The sequence below is a fragment of the Zonotrichia leucophrys genome, chromosome 5 (genome assembly GCF_028769735.1).
Source record: "Zonotrichia leucophrys gambelii isolate GWCS_2022_RI chromosome 5, RI_Zleu_2.0, whole genome shotgun sequence".
NCBI classification, from domain to species: Eukaryota; Metazoa; Chordata; class Aves; order Passeriformes; family Passerellidae; genus Zonotrichia; species Zonotrichia leucophrys.
In genome coordinates, this window is record NC_088175.1 from 50588042 (window position 1) to 50614769 (window position 26728).

General features: G+C 40.1%; 1 long non-coding RNA gene across 3 annotated transcripts; it reads right to left on the minus strand.

The window, feature by feature from the left end:
• Positions 1-540: 540 nt before the first annotated feature.
• LOC135448595 (uncharacterized) lies at positions 541-26728 on the minus strand. Of its 3 annotated transcripts, none has more exons than XR_010440514.1 (6): positions 26648-26724; positions 26239-26355; positions 22474-22581; positions 18850-18997; positions 17383-17472; positions 541-571 (listed from the first exon to the last, which is right to left on the minus strand). It is a non-coding gene; the product is annotated as an uncharacterized LOC135448595 (long non-coding RNA). The 3 variants fall into 3 exon arrangements; XR_010440513.1 differs by lacking the exon at positions 541-571 and adding an exon at positions 6857-6976; XR_010440512.1 differs by lacking the exons at positions 541-571; positions 17383-17472 and having other exon boundaries at positions 18781-18997; positions 26648-26728.

Genomic DNA, 26728 nt, shown 5'->3' on the forward strand with positions numbered 1-26728 from the left:
CTAGTAGGCAGAGACAGAGGATATAATATTTTCTACCACTGCAAACAGCTCCCTGTTATTCCAGCAGCTGCACACTAGGAATCACAGAGTATTTCAGGGAACATTCTTAGAAATCAGATCCAGTTGTTGTGTTGATTTATATCTATCTCAGGTAACAAATCTCTAAGAAGGAATGTTTACAAGCTAGGCTGTTTGACATAGGAATCTGACATTGGTTTACCTTTTCAGTGGAATAAGGACAGCGGCATTTCCTCCTCTTCTCTGTGATCCATTCTCATGACAACATCATTTCTTAGTCACATGTTTTGTTTAGCTCCATCCAGTAGGTGCTACAGCTGTCCTGCAATAAAGCTAAATCCTTACAAGGTGTTCCCTTCCATTGCCACATACTTGGAGAACATTTGAGCCCACATGACATCAAAAAAGAGAAGGCAATCCTCCCAAATCCTAATACTTTTATTTGATCATATTACATTGCAGTGTTGGCAGATAGGTGGATTTTCCTGGTACTCTCTCCAACTTCTTAGAGGCACAATGAATCCAGAAGTATCTTCTTTGAATACATTATACCCTGAAAGAACAACAGTGAGCATAGGGAAAAGATCCACTTACAAATACACTGCACAGGTACTGATTGACCACCCAGCAATGTCAGGAAGTCGAGTTTCATTAGGAAACCCCCAGGCACCTTGAACAAAGGAGAGACATTACTGTAGAAAACCAGGAAAAGAGTAAAATCCTGCCTCTGAATCCATTGATCTTTAATAGAAAATCTCATTTCTTAAGGTAAAAGCTCTGAAGGAGCCAATGTTCTAAAGTACAATCTCATCAAGACAGAGATCCAAGATGCAGTAAAGGTACATGAAAACAAAAAAAACCCCATGTTTCCCCACAAACCAGCACTGAACAGATCTAGGGTAGATCTCATGGAAAGGGATGCTCTCAAGGTTTGCTCCTCCACTGTGTTCAGAAGCATTTTAACATCACACAAAGTGTAAACTCAGTGGTCTCCTGGCCCTGGGGAAAGTGGAGCTCCTGCAGTCAGGTGGCCTTGGAGGGGGTCCCCAGCCATGGTCCCTTCCCATCTCCAGGCACTCCAAGAGCAATCCAGTGTCCATCTTTATGAGCAGAGAATGAAGAGAAGCACAGATGATAGAAGTGGCACGGTCATGACAGAAGACTTTTTTCTGGGCTCTGGAAAGGCTCTAATAACCACCTTTTCCACTCTAAAATGCACAGAATTTTATACAACCATGATGCCTCAGAATTCCTGGGCAAACAGGAAATTATTTTGCTTTACTCATTTAATTATGAGTCTGGGTGAAAAGATATCTCCAGTATCTCTTCATTCCTCCCATGAAAAAGAGATTACTTAGGAGAAATGGGTAGGTGTTGTTTTTTCAATGACATACAGGAAGTGATTTTTTATTTAACAAAAATGCAGTGCTTTTAAATGAGCATGAAAAGTATATATTATCAAACCACATGGACTCCCCTCTGAAGTCCCCACACACAAAAAAGAGAAAAACACAATGGGCTAATTTCTAAACAAAGAGTTGTGCATTTTCCCATATTAAACTGTTTATAAAAACTAAAACCCAGTCAAACTGTACTGAGAGTGAGAAACAAGGGCTTTCAATTCATCCGTGCCTCTTCCTTCAAGTGTGCCTTTCACCATCTAAGAAAATCCCAAACAATAACAACAAACTAAGGAGCCTAAACTTTTGGCTAAGTTTCCAGCTGCTAATTTTGTCTGTCATGAGCTGCTATTGTCAGTCTGAGGGAGGGATAATTCCCAACCTTAAAAAAAAAAGAAAAGTAAAAGATGCAAAATATACTCAAAGTAACATCTGTGTTTTCTGATTTTATTAAAGCATTTTGTCTTTGTTAAACAGAAATAACAAAACACTGAGCCCTTCCCATCAGTATTCATGACGTCTGCCTTTTCATACAAAACCCTCTGAAAGAAAATTCCCCCTGGAAAAAAAAAATTCTCCCCTTATAAAAAAACAGATTGTGAGACAGATGATTGCATTGTTTAATCAAATTTCCATCTGAAAACTCTTTTCCTAGTTTTAGATTTAGCTCACCCAGTAAGGCACAGGCACTAGGAAGCACGTGGAAGTATAAAGTAGCAGCTCCTCCATTTTATTATCTCCCTTGAGCTTTGCAATTGGCAATTGAAAAAAGGGGAGGAACAAAAGTAGCGGACATAAATTAAGCCCTGCTTTTTAAAGTTCAAACTGAATTTTCTTTATTTTTCTACAGCTGTCAGATAAGCAGGGTAAACCCACTAATGCATGTTTAATATATAAAAACTCATAATGTTCAGTAGTACGACCTCCATTGGAGACATTAGTTCAGGCCAGTGAACTTGGAGTAAGCCAAGTGTGGAAATGTGGAATTGGGCCAGTGACCCCCACCAGTGCCTGTCATATCTGCTGAAAGCAAACTTGTCAAATATAGAAGGGGCAGAAGGAGGACAAGAGTATCCTTAAACCAGGGAGCAGCAGCAAAGCAAAGATGCCCATCATCTATTCACAGTTGTCTGTTGTTCGCTAAGGGCTCTGGCCGTCTCAGGAACAAAAAGTCTGGTTATAGCCTCAACCTTTCAACCCTGGCTGGTCTGGGGGCCTTTCATTTCACAGGCTCCCCAAAGCTGATGAGTGATCATAAAGCTATGATACGCTCCTTGCTGTTATCATCTCTTCAGACATACTCTGTGCCCAGCAGAACAGGGAGAGGGTATTCCCAGGAGTGCTAGCCTGTCATAATAAAAGAGCTACTGTTCTTCCCCTTCAGCTACAAAAACAGTCTTTAAAAATAGTTGATTGGTTGTATTAATAGTAATTCCTTAGGATTTTTTTTTAATAAATCAAACCATTTAAAATATCTTCCTTACATAAGAACAGTGGTTTTAATTGACTTATGAATGCTTTTCCTGGTGCTTTGGTTGTGGCCTGATTTCTTTTTTGTCGCCTCAGTCTCATTTGTATAGTTTTATTCCTCAGCAAAACAAAGATGCAACTGCAGGGGAAAAATCCCCTACGAGCATTCGATTTCACAGGCAGGGGAACCACTGAAACCCTCACCATTGGCAATGGAAGACAGAGAACCTGCACTGAATTCATAAAAAAGCCCAAAGAAATTTGTGGAACACTTTCAGTTCTATTAGCAACAAGCTTTGATGACGTTCCTCAGTGTTTATTTCCCATGTTCTATGTACTGCTTCCATGACCACTCCGTATTTCTAACTCTCCTTTTTGAACAAACATGTTGCAAGTGAGACACCTGATTCCTCTCTAGCAAGATACCAGTGATGGCCCTTGTGTTAAAGCAGATCTCTGGGGACTGGTCACACCCATGGCTCCCAACAAGTACCTACCCTACCCACCCAGTCACACATCAGCACTTTCATCAGACATGATCAAGCACAGTTCTGCTTTTTTAACACAAGAAAGTCTGCTGGTGCTTACCATTCTGTATTTTCCATTTTGGAGTGTGTATGCTTAAGAAAGCAAGCTGGATTGCAAAAAAACCCTATAATTTTATACTCCTCAATACAGATTTCTGCCCAGCAAATGAAAAGCCTGATAGTTCTTGCTGTACAAAGCACTCTGAGTATGCCCCCAGTGCCTTGCACCATCCTGCTGACATGCTTGGGTTTGATCACATTTTCTTATCCTGGAGATAAAGTTATACTGGGATAATTTTTAGACTTCTTATGCCATGTTCCTAAAAGATAACTTCTAGGACAGCCATTTCCAGGTTAGGTATTTTTAAGAGAGAGGTTCAAGGTTTCCATGTAATTTCTCATTTTGTTCATTCCACTGAGATAAACTTTAGTGTTTTGGTAGACCACAGTTCACGCAGGACAAGTATTTACAAACATAAATAACATAAATTTGAAAAAAATACATAGTACCACTTGTATAATTTCTGGCTTCAGTCTCAGACAGGTAGATGAGGCAAAATATTGAATTAGGCTAATATAACTAAAAATAAATAATTTAAGTAACTTATTTTTACACGAGTGTCTCCTCTTGAGTTAATTATGCAGACAGGGATTGGAAGAACGTTTTTGTTTCTTCCAAGAAAGAAAAGTAAGAACTCTGCAAAGATACTAAAAAAAATTATATTATTTATATACCAACTAGATTTTATAGGTGGTAGTTACTGTTTACAGTTAATAAGGTGAGCTAATTGTAGCTTCTGCTGTATAAAGCACAAGGGTTCAAATGCAGCATCACACTGGAGTATTACACCAAATGTCATTTAAGTGATGCTACCTTTTCAAGAAATCCCAAAGGCAAAAAAAAAAAGTCCAAACAAAAAAATCCCCCACAAACAAATTCCATGACCATTTCAAGACTTTATATTACAAAAATGGAGAGAAATAATTTCATAACTGCACAAGTGATGTATTCCTTATATATTCCTATATTATTTGCCCACAGTAACCAAGTCTACTTAATGACAAAGAGGAAATCACTGCTAAGCCCATCTCATTAATATAAATCTCTGTTTCAGGGAAAATTCTCAAACTTTAACAAAAAAAAAGCTTAACTAGGAAGCCCTTAATGTAAACTGTGTCATCATTCAGCCTCATTACTACTTCCTGCTTAAAATGAGGGGTGGTTATTGAGTACTGTCAAAATACTCTCAGCTTCACAAGCCTTGAGGATGATTCCTGTGCACTCAGCCTGGTGAGATGGACCTTAATCTGCCATCATTACCTCTGTGATACACAACCCTCTTGTGGAAAAAAAAAAAACAAACCCATAGATGACCTGTTTCCAAATTCTTGCTGCTAACAGCATTATGAAGCTCAGTCTATCCTTTATTATTTTGCATGTTATTTATTAGAAAGCTTACAGACAGCTCTGAGAATATTTAAGGATCCAGACAGAAATCAGCTTAAGAAAATGGCTAAACACAGAGATGTGAAAAGGGTGGCAAGATCAAGTCATTAAAATTCAGAAAACCGTAAAAGTCAGACTTAAGGCTGGCCACACAACCTTAATGGAATGTGAGGAGTTTTGGGCTTAGTGTGCTCTCATTTCCCTCTGTATTTTTGGCTCTGCCATCCATAGGATCTGAGTGCACTCTTAAACCAGATGAAAACCTCCCCAAACCTGGGCAGTGATCCCTCTCCTTCTGCTACTTCTAACACAGATGAGAAAGCAGAATTTCACTCCATCAAAAGGTCAGAATGTGAGCAAGTAGCACATGCAGAGAAGGGACTTTTCCCTCACCCAAGAACTCCAAGTAGTGCAGTTTGGGAGGATTAGGGATATTCTTCAGCAATTCACATTTCGCCACACCCTCCTCTGCTACTGCTTAGGTTTGTTTTCAGTTTGTTTTTCTGCTTGTTATTTCTGGGGCTGAGGGGAGAAGCTCATGTTTGTTGATGGAGTGGTTGACAAGGTTGGTTGCATCCTTGAGCCCTTTCCCATTACATGAATACTGAACATTCCTATAAACCCCATGGCCTTTTCCTAACACATTCCTCGCCCATACTCCAGGTTCTACTCTAGTAACTTCTCCCTTTTGTGCTACCTATTCATCCTAACTGAAGATTTCATCAGCTTTTAAGAAGACCCTGTAGGTAGGCATTTAAAATATATGATAAATGTGGTACATTTATAGGGTTCCCACAAAATAAATTGGAAGGCTTGGAATTTGGAAGGCTTTTCACCATGGCATTTTATGAGGAGGCATATCTCAAAAGAGCTGCTACGTTTGATTTAGCATCCTTCCTAACAAGAGTTACATAGTTTTCTTTTCCTGCAAAATTATCTTCAGTGGTTCTTTTCAGGCTTTGGTTCTCTATCTGATCACTATAGAGCACTTTGCAATTACAGTAATTTACATATGCTATTTTTAAAAAAAGACATCTACAGGTCCATTTCAGTGTCAAATTTTCAAGACCTTTACTTGCAAACTGATTTATCTTTTATTTTATATTATATACTGAAAATCAAGTGGTAGGCAAACTTGCCTAATGAGAACATTAACATTTATCCGCAATGCAAATGGTTTCACACAGTCAGAGCTCCTCCACATATTAAGTCTTTGCTTACTCTAATGTATCAGCACTGCTCTGGGGTGTTCATTAAGAAACCAGCTATCCCTTATTTGGAATTTCATAAACTGTCTTCCAGTTTTGGATGTACAACCACTGTTTTGATGAGACCTGCCTACCCCAAGTCTATTAACCACTTTCAAAACAGCCTCAGATCTTTCCTCTGACAGCAGTTCAAAATCTAAAGATGTAATTTCTCTTTCTGAGCACTATCTCCTCATTTGGTCCTCCCCTGTACCACAAACATGTATCTCATTAGACCACATAACATCCATGTTTAATTATCCTTAGCAGACTAAAATTTGCCAGTTTCCATATGGCTGATCTGTTCAATCTGCCAGGTTTTTCATTATTTATTCAGGAAAAAGAAAAGGCAATTTACAAAAACAAATTCTTTGTTTCCCCACAGAAAGACCAGTTTCTATTCTCTGAGCCAAAAAAACTAGAACTAAACAATATGTACAACAGAAGCAGATGTAGCCATTATGGTGTGGCCTGGTGCTTTGAGCAAGGGGACAGCACGGGTAAAATTAATGCATTAATACATTTACTTCAATGCATTTAACCCCTCCTACTTAACACCATTTACTTCAGTGTGTTTAACCTCTCCTACTTAATATCATTCACATTATTCTTGTGATGCAGGGAAATTGAAACTTCTTCACCCCAGTTTGCTGCAATCCCACCACCAGAACCCTGGTTCTGTGGATCAAAAGGAAAACACTCAGAGACCACATACCTAAATATAGCCAGTGCTTTCAGTTGGTGACCACAGTTGCTTTAGGTGGTTGTCGAATTCAGCATCAAACCCAGGGATCTATTTTGTATCAACACACTGGAATTTGTTTTTCTGGATGGCATCAATGCCAGGGTCAGGACTGAGGACCAGGGCTGCAGCAGCAAAGCAAACATTAAGTTATTATGTCCCTTTCAGAGAGCATAAAAGTTACTCTAGCTTGAAGCCATATGGCCCAGAAGCATGTTGACATATCTCAGCAATAAAGGGTTGTGTTACAGAAGGGACCATGCCCAGGAGATCAAAAAAGCTGGATCAGCTACTTGACCAGTGTCACTCCACTGAACCCGAGCAAAGAGCTGGAACAAAGTGCCATGAACTCATCTGCACCGCTGTCTAGGAGCAGGGACCTTCAACAATGGCAGCACCTGCCAGATCGCTGTTCCCCTCCCCAATAAAGTCACCAACAGCCCCCTCACTGTTCTGTCATGTGCCTGGCACAAGGCCCCTATTGTTACCAGCCACTCTCACTCCAATAATTTCTCCTCTAAATGACACTGCACCACCACAGGTCATTTCAAGGGGACTGAAAAGAAAGATTTTGCATCTGTTTTGAGTTGTAGGCACCAAGGGGGAGGGGGCTCGAAACCCCTTGATAGCTGGCAAATGGTAATAGCAAAATGTCTCTATTGTTTGTGTCTGAACAAACAACCATACTACATGAGAGTTTTTATTGTCCTCAAGGCAATCTGCCACGATTGCTCCCCTTTGCCCATACTCTACAGAGAGAGAGAGAAAGACAGAAAAACAATCTCCACAATAGTCACAGTTAGGAAACTTTAGTGAGAGTTTAATGACCAGTGACCAACTAATAGATGGTGAGTAACATATGGCAGAGCTTGGCCTCTTCACATATTGATTAAAAATAATTTAAAATTTAAAGCCAAGTTTGTTTGACAAGGTTCAAGCTTCTCAGCAGCCACTTAACAATCTGAATAAACCTAAAGGGGAAAGCTTAAATTCTAACTAACCCAAGGCAAAGCAGAACAAAGTCATTGTCACATTACATAATTGAATCTATTACATTTACCCAAGATTAACAGCCAACACTTCACAATTTTCTCCCTCTACCTAAAATAGTTGCTGATGCAAACAGCAAAGCAACTCTCTGCAATATTTGGTAACCTTTGTAGAGTGCCTTTATGAGACCTTCTTTATTAAACACCAATATTAATGGCCATAATCAAGACCTGCTAGTCACATTTAAACCCCATAACATTATTTATTGCAATAGAATGAGTCTATTCTTATGCCCTTGAAGCACCACTTGAGTTCAGTGGTCATATTTTTATACACATCTTTGTACTCTTTTTAGATTGATGAATGTCAGAAGTTGTAGCACTTGAGATAATTTTTCCTAGGGGATGGATTTAAATAAAGTCTAACTGGATTACTATTTATTTGCTTTCAAAACCAGCCACACACACTATTAAATGGATGAGATAAAAGCACAGAAATTACACACTACCTGTCTCTATCAAGAATCAGATGTGTAGCTAAAGACACTCCAAGTAAATATAAGGAACAAAAACAAAATGGTGATGAATTTTAAATGGTGCTTATTTGGAAAAGGAAAAAAAGGAAAAGTCCTTTATGACTCAGCTGTACACACAGTAAAGATCTGGATAAACACTTGGGATATTTGGAATCTGATATAAATTGGTAGGTAAAGAGTAAAGATCTCAATTATTCTGAGGAGACTGCAACCTGCTCCTGATTTGGGTGCTGAACTGCTCCATAACCTTAGACAGGTCACTTTGTCTCTAGCTTCTCCCTTAGACTGTTTTCAGTGGCTTCTACAAAATGTTCTGATCTTTGTTGAGGCTCTGCCCATTAAACCAACATGAAAGAGTCACCAACATAGGGTTCAGTGCTGAGATCCACTGCAAACATTTCCCATGCCTTGCAAAATAAAAAGGCAGGTGTCAAAAAATTCTCTTTGGAAATGGCACACCCCGGGTACTCAGAGAACACCATCACTACCCTGCTTAAAGCAGCAGTGAGGCAAAATATCTGCCTCATTTGTGATCCATAATTGCCACGGATCAGCTGAACTGGCAGGAACTGCAGGATGTAGGGAGCACAAACACTTGGAGCAGCACAGATTCCTTGGTTCCTGTGAACCCCAGTGAGAAGAAAGAGCAACACACAGAAACTGTGCTGAGGGTGTATTTAGGTATGAAGGAATGGCAGAGGATGTGTTAGAAAACACAGCACTGATGACATGATGGCATATAAAAAATGACAGATGACGGCAGAAATTATGAGGGAAGAAAATATTGCATTCTTTTCCTGAGAAGCAGCAATGTGGGGAGTGGGCAGCACAAGCACAGAGATGCAGCCCGGTTCTCAACCAAGAGGGCCAGATGATTCCATATTTTAGCAAAGTGACTTTAAAATATTTTAACAGTTTGACTTGATTACATCTGCTGATTTCTCTTTAATGGAATTGCTAAAATGTACTTTAATGGCTGAATTTATTCCTAGAGATCTTCTATTATGCCAGCACATCAGTCCACGACAGAATTTTGAAAGGGATTAAGCTACGTGTGGATGGAAGACAGAAAGAGAGATCCCAAAGTGCCACAGGAGTTAAGACCAAACTTGTTTAAATGCTTTTATAGGAACACCACAAAAAAAATGACTAGGTATGAAAATATCATCTTTGAGCACCTATAGGTGTGTCTGGAAGCTATGCATTAACTGCAGAGTGCTCCTTAGAGATAACAAAGAATTACTGTTGCATCTTACTGATTGGAAACTGGAATGTAGCAAGAGATTTTTCCAAGGTCACACAGGAAAATCTGTGTCAACACCAGGATTAGAAGTTAGATCATCTGGCTTCCAGCTCCATAAAATCATCCTTCCTCTCTAAAAAAAATTGTCTTTTCTAACAATAAAAGCAACTGCAGGAATGGGTGGTACTCTGTATTTGCCTTTCAAGTTCAGGAATATAAGGAATGATCAGCTCAGGTCCTGCCCTGCATTTGGACTTCCTAGATGCTTCCCAAGGATGGCCAATGCACATTGAACATAGGAAAGAAGTGAACAGCTTCATTCTAATCTCATTCCTTCCCCTTCATGCTCCCAGCAGCAAATAATCTAAATGAAGATTAAACAAACTAATCCTCAGCACACTCACTTTTCTTTCAGTTGTCTCCACGGGATCTGACCACATCCCAGCCTTTGGTGTATTTTTCAAATCTACAAGGCAGGAAGCACAGGTCTTCATCAAAAGAAGAGGAACAAAGGCGTAGACCAGGAAGTTGATAAAAATGAAACAGAAGGTAGGTTTCTGAAAGTAGTTTCCTAATTCAAAGCTCAGAGCTTCACCTGTTGTATCCACCTGCATGCCAAAAGCATGAAGGAGGTAACTGGGACTCAATGTGGATGCTAGTACCACCTTATATTAACTCATATCAGCCAAGCATAAAACAATAAATTATAGAAAACTGGGCCACTGCCAATTAGTTGCAACACTTATTGTGCATTTGAAATGCAAGATGTTACCTAGGTTTAGTTGATGTTCATATTTGGGACAACATCAGTGTGCCACGCTGGCATGAACACACAAAAACAACTTCTGCAGGATTGCAGCTGCCATGTGAGCTTCTGGCAGGCCAGGGTATCAACCAAGGGTCCATTAAAATGATGTTCTCAAATTTTTACACTGTATATATAGGATAAAACTTAAGCCTGTAGAAGGAACCTAAATGCCTTCCACAGAAAATATGCTCAGAACACCAAGGGTGCCATCATTTCCTCTCAGGCAGTTGCACGTTGCCCATAAACATCATCGGAGTTTATGTGCACACAAATGATCTCTGAACTATTTGTCGTTAAATTTGATTAAAATCTCCTGTCTGAAGGGAAAAAAAATAATAGGACCTGAGAGTGCATTTGGAAGCCATTATGGACAGCCTTTGTGCTCTGTGGAAGGGCACAGCACAGCTGAAATAGCCCTGTGTCAGTGCAAGTGTGCAGGAGCAGGGAAACACATGGCACTGCAGGGGGGCAAGGGAAGGCAGAGGAGAGGGGCTGCAGCCTCTGCACTTCCCAGGAACCTTGGATCTTCCTGCCTGACATCAGGATACTGGAATTTTCATCATGGCAAACATTCTACAAAAGGAGAGCAAAGGAAGGTTAGAAAACCCTCACGGAACAGGTCTGATTGTGCTGCTCACTGAGCCCTGTAAAGCTGATCTGTCTGAGGAAGGACAGGAGGGCATTTCCAGGGAAGTACAGGCTTTGCATCACATTTGCAGAAGCTCTTGCCACAGATATTTTTAGGGTCATGGAGGACTTCCTCCTCCCTTCCTTGCCCCTCTTCTGCAAGCAGGTAAAGTAAAAGTCTGCTGCCCTCATCTATCTCTCTTAGCAATCTGATTAACATATGGACATACTCTGGTTTACTAAAAATGGGAAATCAATTTGAAAAGCAAAACAAATATTATTTGCTTTCTTCCCATCTGCTGTGATATGTGAACACGCCTGTTTTCAGCAGTGATACAGGATTATTGATTTAGGATATTTATAGTGCTTATGCCATTATCAGGCCAGCTATCAGAAGGCTTTAGGAAATGCTGTTTGACCCTACAGGCTATTTAAATATGTAGCTGCTATAATAAAGTCAGATTTTCTTATTCAAGTTGACAGCAATACTATTTCATGTCGTGCCTAAAGATTGCATTTCCTGCTTTGTCATCCACTTCTGTTTGATAGCAAGTCAAATTAAATGTAATTGTTAAAGGTCTCTCCTCTCTCCATGGTGACCCCAATGCATTTCCAGGCTGCTGCTCTGACCCTCTGGGTCTACAAAAAACTGATTTTCACAACACCATTGCTTTTTTACCCATAATCCGGCTGAGTCACTTTGCTGGAGGGAGCACAGAAAGCCAGAGGACCATTTACCATAACCACAGGCTGGCATTTAAACAGATGAGTTTTGAGAAGTTTCTCCATAAATAATCAAGCCAAATAATTGTGAAGTGGCCACAGATAACTATCTAAAAAGAGATAGCACCATGCACTTTCAGCAGTAGCCCAGGCCAAAATGTGAAATAACCAATTTGGACTGCTGCTGAGAGCATATAATCAATATCGTTCATAATAATATTTTATCCAACCCATAAACACTTCTCCACACTGCTCAAGCCTTACTAGAACACCCACAAGTTGTCAGGAGGGCTGATTTTCTAATTAATTAATGAGAGCCTGTGCTCACAGAGAACTCCATGTAGCAATGTGTGGCTCTGTCAGGGGACATGGTCCATACAGCAATTAGTCTCAGGAGAAGAATCACCTTCTAGGATTGGATTAGGATGGCTGATGCTCCTAAAAGTACTGGATTATTGTTGTGACTATCTATAAGATCCTTCCACCTTATTTCTCTATCATTTCAAGTCAAAAATAACTGGGGAAAAATGCAAGGTACTGGAATATAAGCTAAAAATTAATATACATTAGTTACTAAGTAAAGTATTTAATAACCAAATAGATTTTTAACAAATATTTCATTTGTTATGCAGATAAAGCACTGAGCTGAGACACACAAGAATTGTATGTGATTCTTGCATCTCTCTACAGTCACTCTTAGATCTTAGGCCTGGTTGCTCCCTGTGTGCTATCACTGCATCCCAGGGAACAGAGCTGATCCTGGAACAGGGATTCAGCTCAGGTTGATAAAAGCCTGAGACAGGTCAAACTAAGCAGGGACAGGTCAAATCTTCTCTACCATGAAGGATTTGGGGACCTGAGGCCTTCACAGGAAAATGAGTGTGAATAACTAAGGCAAAGACAACTCCAGGGATTCAGATAGGGCAAGGTAGACTAATGGAGAGAAGCACTGACTAACAAAGCTACATGGCTTGAGGTAACTCAAACAGAAATGCAAGTTTAGAAAGCAATTCTGTGCTGCTTAGGATCTGGAGGAGCTACAAGGTCATGAGAAAAACTCGGTTTAGTTCCACCACATCAGCAAACTCCCTTCTGCAGCAGGTGATAACTGGCTCACAAACATCTGGCTGCAGTTGTAGAGAAGTCCAAGGAGAAGGAATTGAAGCAGCAGCAGTGTATGAAATCATCAGGGGTTATATCATGTTATAAGGTTACTCAAATACAGCAGGAATGTTGGAAGTCACTGACTGAGCAGCATCCTGGCAGGACAATTCCACCTCTGTGCACAGCATGTTCCTGAACAGTCAAGAGTTCTGCTGGGAGTTAATCACAATATTTTCTAATAACAGGCATAATTTGCTGCAAAAGTTACAGAATTAATCTTTGGGGTCAGGTAACCCTCATGTCTCAAAGGCTCCAACACTGTATCACAGGCACCGCTCCTTCTGACCGGAAGAAGCATTTAATAGGAAATCCTGACATCTGGAAGAGCACATCTGGCAATCATAATGTTTCCAAACTTGCTAAGGGTCCTTTTACATCAAATTATTACCAACTTCCTTGTGTCATGTTCTCTCTTTACAAGGTGGGCCTGCATCACCCCCATTTATCCCACACAGCACCAATTGAGCAGCATCAATTATACAATAATCACCTGTTCTTCTGTAGCACAGTGAAACTTTTAAGACATTTCTGGTGCTGGTGAAAAGTCGAGAAGTTTACAGTGAGGTGTCTTTTCGTTGTTCAGTATTACATGGCAGCTGAAAACATCCAGTCCAAGCTAATAAAAGGAGCACAGGAAGGAATATAAAATCTTCTGATTCAGGCCTTAAGCCAAGCTCTGCATACAGGGGATGGGAAGAAGACTCTTGTAATTTCACATCTACTTAACATGAGGTTTTTTGGCTTTTTCTCTGGAGCAGTCTGGGGTTCCTGCTGTCAAACATATCCAACAACATGTCCATAAAGGAATCCCTAAAATACTTTGAAGTGTCTTTTCCACATTGTAGGATAAATTTACAGGGGAAAAAGGACGTCTCTGAACAGCTAGAGTCTATCAAAACAGCATGGCACTCAAAAAGATGCTTTAGTTGCCTTTTTACCATTTTACATGGTTGTGACTTTCCCTCTGTTCAAGTCCTTTCTTGTGACCTTTTTCCACTTATCAAACCAAGACTGTTCCCTATTGACATAACTCAGAGACCCTCACCACGTAAGGCCTTGGAGCTCCCACACATCCTTCACTGCCTTCCAAACCCATTCTTTCATTCATTGCTACTCTGTCTTGCCAGCACTTTGCAACTGGAACAATTCTCTGCACTTGCTGATGAAAATCTTTTTGTTGGAAATAGCTGATATATAAAATATCACATAGAAATTATGTCACAGAATCATTAAGGTTTGAAAAGTCCTTTAGTATCGGAGATTACAACCCTTAACCAGCACCATCCATGTTCACTACTAAACAATGTCCCTAGAACCATACTCCCATATCTCCACTGTCTGATGCACAGCAACAAAACATATTATTGCTTCAAAAGTGTGTCAAATCAGGTCAAACCATACATTGTGTTTCCCCACATTTTTTTTAAACTCTTATTTAATAAAATCTGCTGTTAAACCATGAACAAAGAAGAACCTGAGATTGGATGTCCCCATGTCTGGTCCAACAGAAATTATTTTTCTAGAATGGACTTATCTTAGGGGAAAGGAGTTAGATTTACAATATTTTAAGCTTTGCATCTGTGCAAAGCTTACCTAAAACCGCAATAGCTGTGTGAGGCTGACTGCTGAATCACAGAGCCCTGAATCAAGTGTTTGGTTTCCACTCTGCAATCCCAGATAATTCTCCTCACACTTTACCTTCAAGTATCTGTGCCTTGACATTTCAAGAAATACCAAGGATACTTTCCCTGACTCGATGTGTGTTCCCTGCACAGACAGAGGGCATTTCACAGGAGTCGGTGGAACAGAAACATAAACAAACCCCGGTGCCCTGGTTAGGCCTCCGATCAGGAATGCCGAACACCTCCCCCTGCTCCCTGTCACGGATATCTCCAGCCCCATGGGTCACTGCTGGTGGCCACAGCTTTGAATCACATGCTGGGCCTCCAATGATTTATCACCCCTTAACAGTTTTTGTGTTGAAGATTCCCAGTTGGGAGCTCTGTTCCCCTTCCCCCCCCCCACGAAATATTACCCAAGAGCATCAAAACCCAAGCAGGAAAACACACTGTCCACGTGGAAGCAGAGTTACAGCTGTTTAAGAAAACTATTTGTTACCCACAGACACTTATAGCAAATAATAATAAAAAGATTTTAGGAATTATGCAAAGGTTAAAAAGTTAAAGACTTGAAATCTTGTAGAGTGTTTCCAACAGACTACATGGCTGTCTGTTGCTCCCTGCACATTCCAGTTAAAAACACAGTCAGTCCTGCTTTGGATAAATCCTTGCTATGAGATTTGCCTCAGTTTTCAGCCTCCAGCTGCTTCTGTGGAACTTGCTTCAACAGTTTATCATTAACAGAAAAACTGTCCACAGGAAAAACTCCATCACTTAGAGAGATCCAGCAAGTGATGTGGTATTTTCTGGTCTGAGTACATAACCAAGATTTGTCTCACAGGAAACACTGATGCAGCATTTTTCATCCACAGGTCTGCAAAGTTTCCAGCACCTTCATTCCAAAGCCAAGCTGACTTTCAAATTCACAATGTGGGATGCTGCCTGAACCTGGGTTAAAGCCAAGCTTTCCTAGTCTCCAGCAAAAAGCCTCTGGGACCGACCTATAGATCTCTCAGCAACACATAAACTTCCTTTACTTGATCAGACTCACTGGGCAGTAAGAGTGATACCAAGTCCTCTTGCTAGTATCTCAAATTCTGGCAATGACCCCAGCAGGTGGTGGTGCTGGCAGTAATGAGATAATATTTGTTCCTCTCCTTCTGTGTTGGAGCTCTGGTGGATCCAAACAATCCATGCAGTTACTTTTTCTCTAACACAAAACAAAACCCACTATATGTGGGTTCTGAACACAGTTAAACTACCCATTGTACACAGGAACCACATCATTTCAGCCACTGAACAGAGTTTGACCATTCATTAGTATTTGTTTCAGAGGGAAAAAGGAAGGCCCTTTGAAGAAATGGGTCACACTTCACTCCTGCTTCTCTCCCTCACACCTCTGCTGTCACTCAATGGTCTAATCAAAGACACATCATGACAGCAACAGAAGAATCAGGTTGGAAAATAAAATTGAACCTCTCAGTGACACTCAGAAAATGAAGTCCAAAAGGCAAAAAATCCAACTCATCAGCCAAATTGCCTGTTGCCCAGATCAAGGACACAGCTTCAGTACATCCCTTCTCCATTCCCATCCAGCTCTCATGCTTATGGAAAGCAGAGTGACAAGCGAGAACAATGTGGATGGAGTGGTACAGGTCTCATCCCACAATGGAGCTGTGATGGAGCCAGAGTACATGCACTGATGTGAGAACTGAGAAACACCAGCAGCTACCCGATGTACAGCTTTAGCAACTCCCAACATTTTGTAGGTTCTTTACTTGTACAACATGCAAGCAAGAATTATCATGGGGAGAAGGTGTATTCTTTAAGCATTTTATCAAAATCTCCCTCCATGATGCTGAGCACTCACAGCCATAATCCAAATCAAGCCATTCTGGGATTACCTTCTCTAAACTCAAGGCACTCTGTTATATGTAAAGTTATAATCTGTAAAACAATAACTCAGATATCTAAAGATGTTCAATTATAAATGTACAATTCATGAAGCACAACCTGCAACATTACCTTATAAACAGGTAACTTACCTGGGAAAAAGGGCAATCCACCATTAAAACAAGGTTACAACACAGGCTCTCTTTCCACTTCCTTTACAAAGGCATGGAATGATAATAATGATTGTCAAACACAATTGCTAGCACACAGTGTATAAATAGCATTTTTGCATGATATCACACAACTACCACTGCCCTACACAGCAACAAGTCCTTAATAAATAGGTATCTGTGACAACAAGGGGCAGGCCAGAATCCTTACAAAGCAAATTGCTTCTTTCTTGTAGTTCTACCACTTGCCATAGACTGTGAGTAGAAGTACTACAATCAAAAGCTAATACACAGGAGGCTTGTTTATTGCATTGTATGAACCGAAGAAGAATTTCCGCAATATGACACTGAAGGCAGAGTGCACAAAAATTCCTCTGAAGTCTGCAGAGAATGTTGAACAGACCCTCCTCTGTATTAGCCTTTTTCTCACATATCTATGTTTTGAATTTTAACACAGCTGTGAAAGAGAAAAAAAAAAAGCCCCACCAATAAGCTTTGCTAATTGGGCATTCAAAAGTCAGAGACAAAGGGAAGTTTGGGGAGGAGATGAGTTTGCTGTGGGCAGTGGCTGTGCCAGACAGCCAATGACATCACTGCCTGTGTTGTCTCCATCACAATTTTCCAGAACAGGATTACAGCGATGACAGATTCCATTCCAAAACTCCCAGGCAGCTCTTTACATAGATGTTAGCAGAACAAAAGCATTACACAAGATTTCCTCTCTCTGTTGAGAAGCATTTGATGTTCTCTAATGCTCACCTTGGGAAAAGCTCTGGAGAACCATATGGACTTGCTGAAATCACACAGGATGTCCTGTCTCATAGGCCAAACTCATGAGTCAAGGAACCTCTGTGGATCAGAGAGAGCAGAGGAGGTGGGTTTTATTTTAGTGGTGCCTTTTATTTCTAAGAAGAGAGCAGGGATAACTTCCAAACTTTTGCACATCACCTCCAAGTCCAATGGCCACATGTTGCATAGAAAATTATTATGGTGGCTTATTTGGGCATAATGGGAAGTAGAAAAACAAAAAAAGCATCAACATTATGAGCTGTATTAGAGAATTCTTCAGAAGCCACAAATAAGTAACAAATTTTTTAAATCCTTTCACTTTCATCTTTAAAAACTCAGTTCCTCGCTTGTACGGAATTCTTAACACAGCTGGCTGTCTAAGAAAGTGCAGGAAGTCACAGCTCTTGATATTTGGATGTAAGCTTTCATTGAAAATAAATAACCACCATTGTAATGTATTTCAATTGAAAGCGGCCCAGTAATTAAGAATTTATGTGCTCAATAAACCTAGTTCTCTTCTCTGATTCAATTATTTTTTGACTTTCACCATTGGCAGGAAGTTATTAAATTAATTTGTCCTTATTTTGTGTGGAAATTTAATCTGATTTGTATCTATTTCTGATTTCATCATCTTAAAATTAACAACTCTCTTCTGTGTCTCACTTGCTTTGAGTAGAAATGGTTTCTTCTTTACAGAAGAAAAATGAGCAAACATTTTCAAAATTTGATGCATACAATTGTGCACTAAGCATAAGCATTTATCTAATTTTCATGCTCTGTATATCAGAGGAATTATCAGAACCTAAAAGCAGATAAAAATAATAGCAAGCATTCTTTTGGAGTTCCCATTTTTTTTAAATTCCCCATAAAATGTCATAGTTCTATCTTTTTCCCAGCCTTCTTTACACATGTACCTCCATGCTCGTATTTAGTTAATAGAAAATCAAAGGAAATTTTACAGGTGTTGTTGTAAGGAACCACTTACACGTGAGAGAACAGCTTCATGGCCATTATCTGGCTTGTGCTTTGGAGCCACACCGGAAAGTTTGGACTTCTAACCCAGCTCCATTCCCTGCCCCAGCCTGTCTCATTAATGCCAGTGAAGACCAGGCACATGTTTCAGACAAACTCTGTGGAAGTGCCTCCTTCACAGCTACTCAGGCCCATCTCTGCTTGCTGTATGATTCCTGTGTCTCCTGCTGTACCCTGGCATTTCTGCAGTGTGGTGAAATGAATTCAGATTATGTGCTGCCCCCTCCAAGTGACTTGGGCACATTCAGCTTTGTTGCTGTAACCTCCCAGGCCCCCAGGATTTATCTTTGTAGACAACACCATCACCAAAAGCATCAAAAAGTGCAAGAAAGGTGCTGTGTTTCAGAAATTCTGTTTTTTTTAATCTTTAACTGCAAGCACAGGGTTGTAGTAAGAAAACATTACATTGCATTACTAGGCATGTCACCGCAAGCAAAACCAGTTTCACATCTTGGGTAGTTTGAGAAGCAGACAAATACTGTGACTGTCTTTTTCTTCTTTATGTCCTTGGATAATTGATCTTGAGCTAGGAACTTTGCATTCCAGCAGAAGCCTGGATTAAAAACATAAACCAACAACAGTCAGCCATCAATCTTGAGGCAATCTATCCTGTCTGCAACCATTTGTATGAGCCATTAGCTATTCAGTAACTCAGGAAGAGATCATCTTTCAAAGAGAATAAACTCTCAGTGCATATCCCCATTCATTCCTCCTATTCTTTTGCTAATTCCCATTTATTACTCCCTCAGCACTTGCAGTGAAATCGCATGCTCATTGCTTTGGTCATATTTATATACCACATTACTAAGCATCAGAAAAGAAGAAATAACTGCTTTGGGTTTTTTCCACATACAATTTCCAACAAAGATTTGAGAGAGAATTTTCCAAAAATACTGCAGACTAGGATACAATAATATCCTCCAGCATGCATCCATATCTACATGATTCTCAGTTTTATCTACCTATTTCTCCTGACATCATTCCTGAAGTGCAACATAGTACCAGGAGTAGCAGCATTAAATTAAATAGCAGATCCTCATTGTGAGGGTCCTTTCCCACTGCCAAAGCAGAGTAAAAGGATAGGTTAGGTAAGATAAAGGAGACAAAGGCTTTGTTTTCAAAAAGGCATCTCTTCAGAAGGCTTTTCCTCTTCAAAAACTTTGGAGCTGTCTTTCCTGTGTCTGAAAATACTCTCATTTTATAAACATACATTTTACTGAGAAAACATTCAAAATCCACCTTGAAAGTCAGTTATGCAGCATGCCTGTATGGACCAAGGGCTGGGAGGAGGGATGCTGATTGCTGGATCTTTCACTGTGCCCCTGCCTCTCCTGCTTCATCCACTGCCCCAAATCAGCCCCATCAAGTGAGTTTCTGGCTGAAGTTGAGTCAGGATTGTAAACTCAGCCTCAATGTCTGCTCTGTTGTTCCTACATCAGTAGAGAAGAAGAAAGAAACAATCCCCCTTTCCTGGGCTGAGACAGACTGCTCAGAGCCCCCTGGACATGAGCACTTTGTCCAGTGTGTGTCTGCAGAGCACCAACCTACAGCACCCACAGCCTGCTGGACTTCCCAAGTAACTCCATTAGTCAGGACAGTCGTCTTAATTGTTTAGGTAAATTTTTCCAATTTGTTAACACTCCTCTGGGGTATTGCCATTGGAATTCTTGTTCCTAAAGACCAACAATAGGCTAAAGCAAACAGTTTTACTTTGGGACTGGTCATTAAAGCTGTTACATTGTTTTTCCTTTTTTCAGACAGCAATTACAGGCTGTGAAGTGTTATTACTTTGTTTCCCTAGTACATTGCACTGAAGATCCTTCTGACCACATGAAGATTACAGTTGACTAGCTCATGATCTTTCACTTAATGGACTTAGTTAACAACATCACATTCAGAACTCCAACTATATTTCCAAGCCATCAAGTTCACAGCATTTTCTATTAAAGCTAACAAATAATTTCAAGAGATGCTGTTTCACTTTTTATAAATTGAAGTCAATTTGATTAAGCCATGAGCAATGCAATTTTCAAAGTCCAGGAAAATAGTCTGGTGAATAATCATGGCAGAAGAGTCAACCCTTACAGACTCCTCTTTAAATTCCTAGTCTAAAAAAAAATCATATTTCTTAAGCAGAAACAGCAACACTGAAATAAAAAGGTGTAAGCTATTTGAAGGGGTTTTTTTTATAAAAAAGTGATTTTTTTTTTAAATATAAGAAGCATGCATTTTCTGGCCAGCTTCACTTTAAAGGAATTTCATATGCACAATTGAGATATTAAGCACGGGCCCAACCATGTTATTAATTTAAGTGTGCCAGTACTGACAAATCATTGGCACTTAACAGTTTTGTCCTTAAAATCATCATAATTTGACTTCAGAGCACTGCAAAAAGCTATAAAAGGATTTTAAAAGCTGGAAAATTATTTTCTTTCCAGACTGTTCAGAGAACTGTACATTCATTGTGCTTTTGATAGCAATGTGACTTGTGAAACTGGCAAGTTTCCCACCCACAACGTCCTAGGGATGTTTATAGCACATGATATTTTAATCGCCTGGTGACAAAATTATTTGGAAATAGATCAGTTTCACAATGCATTTGCTTTGTATTTTAAACAAAAAAGTTTGAATATTACTAAGGTCTGGACATAAGCCTGACAAAACAACACAAATGTTAGGGGAAGGTGTCCATAACCCATCACCCTTACTGCATCCATGAATCCATACGCACAAGCTTAGGTGTGGCCAACAATCATCTGAGCGCATCACAGATTCATAACCCTCATCAAGTTTAATCCAGGCCATGTTTTCTAAAGGATGGTCTTCCCAAGCAAGCTGTCCAGACCAGCACTTCCCTCTCTTTTTTTTTTTTTTTTTAAATAAAACCTCAGTAGCTTCTAAACCACTACTGCTATTTGAAATAGGGAGCTGCTGGACAAAGAAGACAGAACTACTAAAAAAAATGTATCAAGTCATTCTACAGTCAAATTACAACACTGTGGTCTGATTTGCATAAACCAGGCCACAGAATTCAATACAGCAGACAATCAGGATTTTTGGGGTTTTTTTTTGGTGCATGTATGGAGGAGTTTTTTAACATAGAGTCTCTCCCTGAACCTACAGGACTGATCGGATGTGAATGGTGTGTCTGCTGCCTTTTAAGCCAGATTTGCCATCTTTGATTTGATGTATAAAATACTCAAACGGCTTTGGATACACCACCTGGGGGACTGGCTTTGACTGCATGTCACACCTCTAAACCCGGACTCTTTTTTTATAGAACCAGTATTGGATGTGGTGATGTAGCCAAACTCCTGCAATTCTGGAATTTGTGCCTCACCTTCTCTAAGTCCATGCACAGAGAAAATTCAATTTGCCAACCACACACCAACAGATTTTTCTTAACATCACACCTTTTTTAAGAGGTAGTCAAGAGGGTTGATTTGCTTGGTGACTACAATCAGCAGAGAGGGGGAAAATAATAGTGTTTAAAGGTTTTTCATTGTAGTTTTTTCATTTGGAAGTGCCTTTCATTTCCCAAGATTTTGATTTGTCTTATTTTTAAATTATCATACCAGGGTTCACAGGTAACCTTACAAGGCATTTTGAAGTTAAAAATCAGGGGAAAAAATTCACTTCAGTACAATCCACAGTTTTAGACTGTTGAAACTGTGTGTACAAAGGGTAAAGAATTTTCTTTTTATTTTATTTTACAAAGCACACAAAATGTACACTGTTCTTGACACGTGCACAACTCGGGGCACATGATCCAAGTCCCACTTACTGCACTTGGTAATTTGCAAATTTAGGTCCTGCTGAAATATCTGAAAGGAAACCCTCTTATGAGCATGATTTTGATTTACAACAGCTGAAGTTCCTAGCTGTATATGAGTCTCTCAAATATTTGTTTATAGGAAAAGTGCGGTCCCACTCTTAAACTGGGATTTTACTGGAAGGCTGTGGTGGAAAAAGAGTTACACCAGCGTTCCTTGGCATATTAGAGATCATGTTTTGTAAATGGGGACTGACCTTTAGCAGTACCAACACTAGTAGGTGTCACTGTAATTTATTCCTTCATGGGATTTCCTCTCTGGTGCTTTCCCAGCTCCGTGGCCTTGTTTATCAGCTCAGCAGTGCCTGTAACAAAACATGCCCACATATTCCACGTCACATCCTTACCCGGAGCAAGGGGAGCCAGACACCCTGAAATATGGAATGTGCATTAGCCAGCATGCTCCATAAAATTTCAAAGCCTGAGACCTTTTCACAGCCTGACAGATTTTCCCGTATAGCTTTCCACATTCCTGGCATAACTCAATACAGGCACTGCAGGCTGAATGATAAACAGAGACTCCTTCAGGAAACCTTGGGAAAGTGAAGCCTCAGATTAATTAATTATGCTTTGCTCTGAATATTCCACAGGTGACCAAAGGTGCACAGCTCATTTTTTCAAGACAGACAGAAGAAGTAAAAAGGGGACAAAAAAAGCAACTATAAGTAATCTGGCAATGACCTAGCACCACCCTCAAACACTATCTTTTGTGAAGAATAAAAAAGACTTCAGTACTTTCTGATCCTGGAAAAAGCAGAAGCAGCATTTCAGCAGACACATGATTTTATATTGGTTTTGCATCAGGTGCATCAAGGCATTTTATTGCAAATAAACAAAATTTAACTGCAAATCAAGAGAAGCACGAAAAGACATTTCTGCTAATTGACTCACTTCTATTTTTCCTGTTTACCAGATGTGGCTTATACATATATCCACTGCAGCCCCAGTCACAGGCAAAGTGCATCCAGCAGTCAGAAGGCACTCAGAAAACATGAGCCTTGTCACAGGCAGCACGCACCCACTGAGCCAGGCTCTGAGCAGCATTCAAACCATGCAAAAATAGCCCAGAGAGGAGCCAGGGCAGGTACACATTGCCAGGCTCCTCCAGGTCACACCTCGGGGGAAAGCAGAGCATCTTCAGAGCTGCTCTGTTTTCATCAGCTGTCAGGGGCTCAGAGCTGGCCCAGGTTTCAGGCATTGTTGGGATGTTCTGACCACACTCGTGGCTTTTTAGTCTGTGGAGCATAGGAAGACAGGGGCAGCAGAGGATTGCGTCTCTCACAGAGTGACTTCTGTGGTGCAAATCCAGAGCAAAACCTCCGACAGCAGAGCCAGGAGCCCCAGCCAGGATGAGTAATGAGGACCTTGTGTGCAGCGACTACATGTAGTGAGAGCACAAAGTACAAATAAAATAATGCACAAAGGACCATAGCCACTGTGCTTCTGTTGGAGCTGGGAAAGCTTCAGCTGGTACTGTTTGCAGTGGCTGCTGGGATCAAAAGAGATGGAATGTGTAGCTCCCAATCTTACAAAAACCTGTCCTATCTGTTATTCAAAATTAGCTGTTAAAATAAAACAAATGTGCAACCATGCTTCTGACCATAGATTTGGGAAAAGCACTGGACCGGGTCATACTATCATCAACTGTTACCCTTGTTTATGACTGGACAGCAAAGCCAGATCCTATTGCCTCTGCTCCCTCCTCACACTACTCTGTGATGCCAACAAAATGACAGAACAGTATTTCCACACTGGATCTTTAAGCAGGCAAAATGTGAAGATTATTTTGAAGATTTCTGTCATACTTAGTAATTTTAAAAAAAAGTTTGCAGGAAATAAACTGAAATCCCACGTCATCAAAAAAAAATTGATTTTGCGTTCTTTAGCATTCATTTAACTTTAAATTTTATGCAAAAGGAGAAAGCAGGTTCATTAATTAATAGATATCAAGTGCAAACTTGATATCCAAACTTTATATCCACTCTGTTGAGATCAAGGTGTTAAATGGCTAAGCTGAAATTCTGATACAAACCATAGGCATGTCAACACCTGACTAAATTTGGGAAATTATATCCACTGTACTACAAAACAAAGCCAACAAACAAAAAAAATTATGCTTTCCACTGGTGGAAGTAAATATTGAGAAGTAATTGACAACTGAGGCCACATATTTTAGTAATTTTGCTCACCTATGGAATGCAGCGAGCTATGAGTTGAGTTAAGAACTGTCAGGATTTCCAGCTCTCCTATAAATTAAATCAGGGTGATCTGAAGACAAGGAAACATACATCCAGGAAATGTTTCTCCCTTTCACACACAACACAAGCAGCATTGATCCTAGTCAGTGAGGAATTTCTGGGAGACAAAATTCCCAGGTAATAGACTGAGGGAGTACTTGGGAAGAACCATGACCCCAGTTCTCCTGAAAATATGTTAATATTTATGAGAAAAAAAATCTTTTACTTCCCAAACATGTCTCTATAGTCTTGATCTAGAGACACTGATAGAGACACAGATTGCTGAGAACATATCCATTTCCACATATGATTATATCAAAAAGGTTATACATTTCAGTATACATTCTCTGTATATTGTTAAGAATATTACTCTAACATGCAGACGACAGAAACTGAATTATTAGTGATATTCATCACTAATAATCATGAACCATTTTGCACCAAAGATAAATTTATCTGGTTTTAAGGTAGAGAACAATATTTTGATTAACTCTACATATTTGGAATCCAGCCTGAAACCTCAATTTTTTTCCCAAAACACAACCATGTTAATTAAAATATCAAGCTAATCAGCATAGAAGTAACACATACTCTTAGCTAGAGAAAAATATAACGAGTAGAATTTGGGGGAGACACTAATCCTCCCAAGCACACCAGAAGATTGGTAAACATCTTTATCTTCACGTCCAAAAAATCTTTTCCTGTCTTACTGAAGAATAATCACTCTTGTGTGATGGAAATATATTTTAAATAGCCTTTTTTTTTTTTTTTTTAAGTAATCCACCACTTGAACTTTCCAATTAATTCCTGCGAGCCGCAATTTTAAAATCATCCATGGTCACTGAAGCTGACCAAGCCACCATGTGTGCACACAATCTCCACCAGCAGTTAAAGAACAAGCTGCAGAACAGGTGATGTCACCATGTGGGGCCTTGACTGCTAAATGAGGTCAACTGACAGGCACTGTTCTGAAGGAAGGGGACAACATGGAAAGAAGAGGCAAGGTTGGAGAGGAAGCTTTGGGAGGCCGAGCAGCAGCCTCACAAGCAAGCTCCTATTGTGCTCAGAAACAGAAAGAATTTGACATCTGACCTCTCCTAGGAGAAAAACCCAAGCAGCATCTCCAGAGTAGGCAGTGAAGCATGGAAGTGCACTGTCCACACAACAAAGAGCAGATAAAACAAGACTCACTGGACAAACAGAGGCTTCCTGGGTGTCTCTGGGAAACCCCTGAAGATCCATGCTTTGAGAAACAGTGCTCACGCATCTTGTGAAAAGTTCTGAAACATCACTGAGACTGCTCTAAAACCCTACAAATTCACAGCTCTTTTTAGAGTTTTGTGACTCATTTCTCCATAAGACTTGTATCAAGCAACATTAATGTTCTCCTCTTCTTCATTATCCAGGCAAGTGGCATTTTGTGTTGTGCCCACCTGTGGCAAAACAGGCTATTTATCTTTCAAAGGAGCAGTTAATTAACATTCTTCCCCATTAGAACGGCTGGTAAAGGCCTGAGTCCAGAAGCAGAGGTGGAAGCACAGACCACAGCCCTTCCCACTGCAGGGAATGAATCTCCATGACATCAGAATTAATCCAGAATGACTTTTTTGCTCCAGATGCATCCAGTGAAATGGGCAGCTTTGTTACCAAGAACTCCCCAATCAGACACTCCCCATTCAACAGATCTGTGCAGTAGGGAATGGTTCGATTGTGTGGAACACTTACCACCACGTTGATCCAGGCTTCCTTCAAAGCAATTTATGTCCCATTCTGGGCTTCATCCATTGTGTGCAGGCTGAGCATCTTTAGCTCCTTCTAAAAAACAGCTTGGGTACCTGAACTCTAAAAACAAATAATACCTGACCCTCTGGAAGCCTGCTCAAGCAAATTAATACAGTCAATAAAATAATCTCAGCAGAGACACAATTCCAAGTTGTGTCCTTGTCTGATTTTGGATCAGCAAACAACGCACAATCAAACTCCATTACCCAGGGCTTTGAAAACACAGTCTTCAAAGTGGGATGGTGTTGTCTTATATATTACAACAGTTCTATTATCATTATATGTCATTTTATACATCAAGAGTTCTTTTACCATTGTAGTGCAAGGATTCCATAGCACCAGATTTTCATACCTCCTCGATGTTTCTCATAGGCAGCTCCTCTAAGCACTGACTGCTCCTGGTCCTTGCAGCAGCCATCTGACTCCTCTGACT